Below are 6,831 nucleotides of genomic sequence, written 5' to 3'. Positions count from 1 at the left end.
CAAATCTGAGATGTTAGTGCGTAGACAACGAAGATAGAAACTGCAGGCAGCGAGCCACATCTATTCAAATGTAAACGTCCGATTCAGGTTGTTAGGCATTCGAATGAATCAATGCTCTTGGCCAAGTTTGTGTTGACAAGGACACCGACGCCTCCAACACCTCTTTTATCGCATGTTCCGAGGAACAATTCTTCTCCAGTGTCGAAAACAGCATGGTGAGATTCGTGCCTTCTTGTCTCGGTCAGACCAATGATGTCGTACTTGATCATTCGCGCTTGTACCATCAGGTCCTCGATGGATGCATCTGATGCTAGCGTACGTGCATTGAAAGTACAGACGATCATTTTTGTCTTCCTTCGTTGTGGCAGCCTAGGTCGGCCTTGAGATTTTGTCGGCCTCTCCTTTCTCATCCTTCTCAGTGCTGCCATGTCGGTGAAGCCGTCAGGGTCAGGTGAATGAGACCAGTTGTAGTTACTGGTTTTGGCATATCGAATACACAACAGATAGCTTGCCAGGCTCTTCCGTGTGGGCGGAATACTCTCGGTAGCTTGCCAGTCTTTCTGAGAGGGATAGAGGCTTTTGAGGTGACCTCTAATCACCCTTGTAGGTGTTACCATATTTGAACCCTATCAAATATGGTACGACAATTCCAGAAGATGGGTATTTAGTGTCTTATGATGTGTCCTGGAGTGTGGCGACGGCTGGGTAGTGGAAGTAGTGTCTTGAGCTAATTCGCCAGTGTGGTTTGGCGCATGCCTCAGGCAACCGCAAGCTAACGTCCGAGCTCGCAAAGCAGTGCAGAGATGCGATCAAGGAAGACCTCAAAGAGAGAAGAGCAGAAGTACTGGTAGATGCGGCAGAAGCCGGGAAAAGTATTCGTAACGTCCTTCGCCAACTATAAGACCAAGATGACTGCCCTCCGACGTCCTGATGGATCCATCACATCCTCCAGAACAGCAATGGAGAAGATTATCCATGACTTCTACTCAAATCTCTTCGATAGCCATGTCCACTTGCCGACATACCAAATTCCACAGGATGGATATGTCGTTCCCAACGTTCTCCCTTCCGAAATCCGATACGCCATTTCGTTGGTAAAGAAACAAACAGCACCTGGCCCAGACAAGGTCAGACCTGAACACCTGAAGAACCTGCCGTCAGTACTCATCAATACACTGGCTCGGCTCTTCACTCGCTACCTATCTGAATGCAAGGTTCCGTCCCAATGGAAAACCAGCAGGACCGTACTACTGTTCAAGAAGGGAGACATCCATGGCATTGGCAACTATCGCCCGATCTGCCTATTGTCTGTCATCTACAAGTTGTTCACTCGAGTCATCCTAAATAGGATTGGCAGAACACTAGATGAAGGACAACCATGCGAGCAAGCAGGGTTCCGCAAAGGATTCAGCACCATCGACCATATCCACACGATAACCAAGCTCATTGAGGTTTCTCGGGAGTTCAAGATGCCGCTCTGTTTAACGTTCATTGATTTAAAGAAGGCCTTTGATTCTGTTGAGACGGAAGCAGTCATTGAAGCCCTAGCCAAGCAGGGCATTCAAGCCCAATACATCAAGATCCTCCGTGAGCTGTATTGCGGATTCACTACCAGGATCTCACCATTCTACAAAGAAGTGATCATTGATGTCAAGAGAGGGGTGCGGCAGGGTGATACCATTTCACCGAAACTCTTCAGTGCCACCCTCGAGAACATCATGCGACGACTGGAATGGGAAGGAATGGGAGTGAAAATAGATGGTCGGCAACTACACCACCTCCGCTTTGCTGATGACATTGTTTTAATAACACCAAACATCAGCCAAGCGGCACAAATGCTGGCCGACTTTGACCGTGAGTGTGGAAAGGTAGGACTACAGCTGAATCTTACGAAGACAATGTTTATGAGAAACAGCCTTGTTCCTGACGCCCCATTCGCTCTCAATGGAACGACCATCTCCGAATGTAACAGCTATGTGTACCTAGGTCGAGAGGTCAACATGACAAATGACCTGGCACCCGAGCTGCGCAGGAGGAAGAGAGCGGCTTGGAACGCCTTCAAGAATGTCGAAGAAATAGCTAAGAGGATGAAGAACCTCCGGCTCCGGGCACATCTCTTTGATTCCACTGTTCTTCCTGCATTAACATATGCCTCAGAGACCTGGGCCCTACACAAACAGGATGAGAATGCTATTCAGGTCTCCCAAAGAAGAATAGAAAGAGCTATGCTTGGAATATCACGTTTCACTCAAATGAGAGAACGAATCGGGAGTTCTGACATCCGTCGACGATCAAGGATCAGGGACGCTGTCTCATTTGCCAAGGTGTCGAAAATCAGATGTGCTGGTCACATAATGAGATTTAAAGACGACCGTTGGACTAGAGCTGTTACTGATTGGATTCCACGGAATGTCAAAAGACCGCGTGGCCGCCCACCTACCAGATGGTCAGACTTCTTTGTCAAGATCATGAACGATCGGTTTGAGGCCCTTCATGTTCCCGGAGCGAACAGATGCCATTGGGCTACACTAGCATGCGACAGGGACAAATGGAGACGTTACTGGCGCCCGCTCGAGCAAATCGACGACTAACGGGAAGTTAAGTGATTAAGTGATTAAGTGGCAAATCTGGGTTCTATCCTGGGCATTTCAGATAGTCCTCTGAGCACCACCTGGAGTAATTCCTGAGTGCAGAGCCAGGAGTAAGCCCTGAGCATTGCTGGGTATAGATCCCAAGCCTAAATAAACAAATTCCATTTGATATTCTAGTCAAAAAGCATGGCATCATTATCTTATATTTTGATGATCCCTAGGCTCTTTAATCTAAATTGCATTAATAGGTGTCAAATATAATGACCATAAGAATCACCTGAGGGGGTGGACCAGCGCATGAGTCCGGTGGGTAGGGAGTTTGCCTTGCAATGTAGCTGTTCTGAGTTTAATCTCCAGTGCCCTGTATGGTTCCCTGAGCCCCAACAGGAGTGATCCCTGAGTACAAAAGCAGAAGTAAGCCCTGAGTGCAAAAGCAGGAGTAAGCCCTGAGCGCAAAAGCAGGGGTGAGGGGGCTGGATAGATAGTACAGCAGGTAGGGCGTTTGCCTTGCACTTGGCCGACCCGGGTTCGATTCCCAGCATCCCATATGGTCCCCTGAGCACCACCAGGAGTAACTCCTGAGTGCATAGCCAGGAGTAACCCCTGTGCATCACCAGGTGTGACCCCAAAAGCAAAAAAAAAAAAAGCAGGAGTGAGCCCTGACCACAAAAGCAGGAGTAAGCCCTGAGCACAAAAGTAGAAGTAAGTCCTGAGCACAGCTGGGTATGCCCCCACTCAACCCCTACCCCCCACCCAGAAAAAGAATCACATGGGAATGACCAGAACTGGTATAGGAGTAAAGGCATTTGCCTTACATGTGGCTGCGTCTACAGTGAACTTGGTCTGATCCCAGCACCACATGTGGTCCTCTGAGCACTGGCAGGGGTCACTCCTGAGCACAGAGCAAGGAACAAACCCATGAACACTATCAGGTGTAACCCCAATACCCAAGTAAATAATCTTAAAAATCAATCAGCTGGGAGGAGGTTGGCAGTGATAGTTCAACGAGCTAGAACAAACGCTTTGCTTGCAGGAACACTAGTCTCAATCCCTAGAGTTGCCTAAGCACCACCAGGTATGGCCCTTGGCCCAATACAGAACTAAACCAAAATCATCTGGAATGCTTGTTAAAACTTCCAAATGTTTCAGTTCAGAGGGCGAAGGGATCAGGAAATTGTTTTTGTTTTATGAGCCACACTTGTGCTTAGGGCTTACTCTTGGCTCTGTGTTCAGGGGTCACTCCTGGCAGAACGATGAGGATCTTAAAGAATGCCATAAAATCAAACCTGGGTCAATTGCAAGCCAGACAAGCACCCTATCCTATATATCCCTAGCCCCAGGAAATTTCATTTTTAAAAAAGGTTTTTATTATTTCTTTTTTAGTGCCAGACTCTCCAAGAGGGGTGGAGGAATCGAACCCGGCTTGGCCGGGCTGGCTGCGCGCAAGGCAAATGCCTTACCGCTGTGCTTATCGCTCCGCGATAGCACAGAGGGTAGGGCGTCTGCCTTGCACACAGCCAACATGGCCGACCCGAGTTCAATTCCTCCCCCCCTCTCGGAGAGCCCGGCAAGCTACCGAGAGTATTTGAGATGCCAGACACAGTAACAACGAAGTCCCAATGGAGACGTTACTGGGCCCGCTCGAGCAAATCGACGATCAACGGGAGGGCCTTTACTTTACTTTCCTTTTACTTTTTTAGTGAGGGTGTCGGGCCACACCTAGTGGTGCTTAGGAATTACTCCTGATCTGTGCTCAAGGATCACTCCTGCTAGGAGGACCATATATGTGTCTGGGATCAAACCAGAGTTGGCCCTGAGCAAGGCAAGTGTCTTAACCCCTGTTCTATTTCTCCAGTCTGGGAATATCTTTTTCTTTTTGTTTTTTTGGGCCACAACTGGTGATGGCATGCCAGGGAGCCAACCCAGGTCAGCCATGTGCAAAGCAAACACCCTATCTGCTGTACTATTGCTCAGGCCCTGGAAATCTCTCTCTCCCCCTTTTTTTTTTCTTTTTGCTTTTTGGTTCACACCCAATGATGCTCAGGGGTTACTCCTGGCTCTGCACTCAGGAATTACTCCTGGCAGTGCTCGGGAGACCATATGGGATGCTGGGAATCAAACCTGGGTTTGCCACATACAAGGTAAATGCCCTACCTGCTGTGCCATTGCTTCAGCCCCTGGAAATCTCTTTTTTTTTCACCAGAAATAAAACTTTTATTTGTTATCAATGAACATCTGAATTTTAAACAGATTCTTGGACTGGTGGTTCATACCCATCAGCCACCCATCAGCCCGTTCAACTTTAGCACCTGTCTCATCTCCAGTAGCTTTTCCAGAACTGCTACCTTCACCATGAAGCTCCATGAGTTTTCCCAATTCAAACTTAGGTTTCTTTAGCATTTTTACTTTTCTAACAAAGACATCATGGAGTGGCTAAATAGACTGGCAAGCCTTTTCTATGTCTTTCCCAATGCTGTCTGGAATCAATTTATTGACCACCTCTTTTAAGTCATTTGTCTGCACGAGTCATGATCTCCATCATCTTCTTCCGAATCTGGCGAACCAGCTGATGCTGAGCATAAGCGGTCTTTCGAATCTGGTTATTACGCTTCTTAGTGAAACCAACACAGAATAGACGAAGCAAATTACCATCGGTCGTCTTGACGTCAACATGAGCCTCAATCATGGTCTGCCAATTTTTGGCCATGGAGCACCACGGGAGAGGTCCATGCCATGGAAGTTTGTCAGGCAGTTTTTGCCCTGAACATCCTCCGTAATCAGCTTGAACTTCCTAAAAGCAACTTCATCGTTCTGCAGGTCAGCAAGACTCACTTCAAATACATGACCCTTGAGGCCATCGGATGCAATTTTGGTTCCCTGGGTTCTGGTGACAAGCGGTTTCCCAATATTTCTTATATTAAACATTGCGGGTGCTTTCACGTCATACCAGTCTTTCTTAGAAAATGGATCAACCACTTTCTTCTTGGCTCCCTTTTTGCCGCCTTTGGTAAGCCGCTTGTTTTTGCCGACCACCATGGTGCCGCTCGGAGAGCCAAAAGGGTGGAAATATCATTTTTAATGAGAGATTGCTGTATAAGTAGCTCAGGGACCTCACTTTAAAAAGCCTTGCTTAAACTTGCTCTCAGGTCGTTTCTTTTCTGGTGTGGCAGCCTCCCGGGCAGTTCTCAGAGTCATCACAGTGCTAGGGATTGTGCGGTGTCAGGATTCAAACCTGGGGCTCCCAAACACAAAGCAGACACTAAAGCACTTTGAGCCATCTCCTCAGGCCCTAGTTATTAACATTTTTCAAACTAAAAATAGAATTTTTGTAGAAGTAGAAAAAAACCTAGTACTGTTAATGAAACAATAGTAAAGGTAAAGTAAAGGTAAAGGACCTCCCGTTGATCATCGATTTGCTCGAGCGGGCCCAGTAACGTCTCCATTGGAGACTTTGTTGTTACTGTGTTTGGCATAACGAGTATGTCATGGGGAGCTTGCCAGGCTTTGCTGTGCAGGAGAGATACTCTCGGTAGCTTGCCGGGCTCTCCGAGAGGGGCGGAGGAATCGAACTCGGGTCGGCCATGTTGGCTGCGTGCAAGGCAAACGCCCTACCGCTGTACTATCGCTCCAGCCCAATGAAACAATAGAAGAAATTAACTTATTCTCAGGTAAACAAAAGCTCAAGGAGAGGCCAAAGCAATAAGAGAGGGTGCCTGCCTTCAACATAGCTGACCTCGGTTTGGTCCCTGACAGCACATATGGTTCCCCGAACCCTTTCATGAAAAATCCCTGAGCTCAAAACCAAGAATAAGCCCTGAGCACTGTGGTATGTGGCCCCCCAAACAACAACAAAAGCTGAAGGAGCTACTAGCGATTAGACCTTCCTTACAAGAAATGCCAGGGGCTGGAGCAATAGCACAGTGGGTAGGGCGTTTGCCTTGCATGCAGCTGACCCAGGTTCGATTCCCAGCATCCCATATGGTCCCTCAAGCACCGAGCACCGCCAGGAGTGATTCCTGAGTGCATGAAACAAACAAACAAAAACAAAAAGAAATGTCAGAAGACAGCCATAGAAGTAATAAAGTGGGCTGGAGAGAGAGCAGGAGGATTGAGTGCTTACCTTGCACAGAGTCAACCCTAGTTTGATCCCTAGCACTCCAGATGTTTTTGGGCCAACCCAAGCCCTGCCAGAAGTGATCCTCGAGCACAGAGCCCAGAGTAAGCCCTGACCACCACAACC

General features: G+C 47.9%; 1 pseudogene; it reads right to left on the bottom strand.

The window, feature by feature from the left end:
- Window positions 1-4,833: 4,833 nt before the first annotated feature.
- Window positions 4,834-5,654, bottom strand: LOC130029545 (40S ribosomal protein S3a-like; annotated as a pseudogene).
- Between the last annotated feature and the right edge of the window lie 1,177 nt (window positions 5,655-6,831).

The sequence above is a fragment of the Sorex fumeus genome, unplaced genomic scaffold, assembly GCF_029834395.1.
Source record: "Sorex fumeus unplaced genomic scaffold, SorFum_2.1 ptg000043l, whole genome shotgun sequence".
Taxonomy (NCBI): Eukaryota; Metazoa; Chordata; class Mammalia; order Eulipotyphla; family Soricidae; genus Sorex; species Sorex fumeus.
Note: the sequence above shows the minus strand (reverse complement) of the source record. Positions and strands in the feature narration are given on the sequence as shown.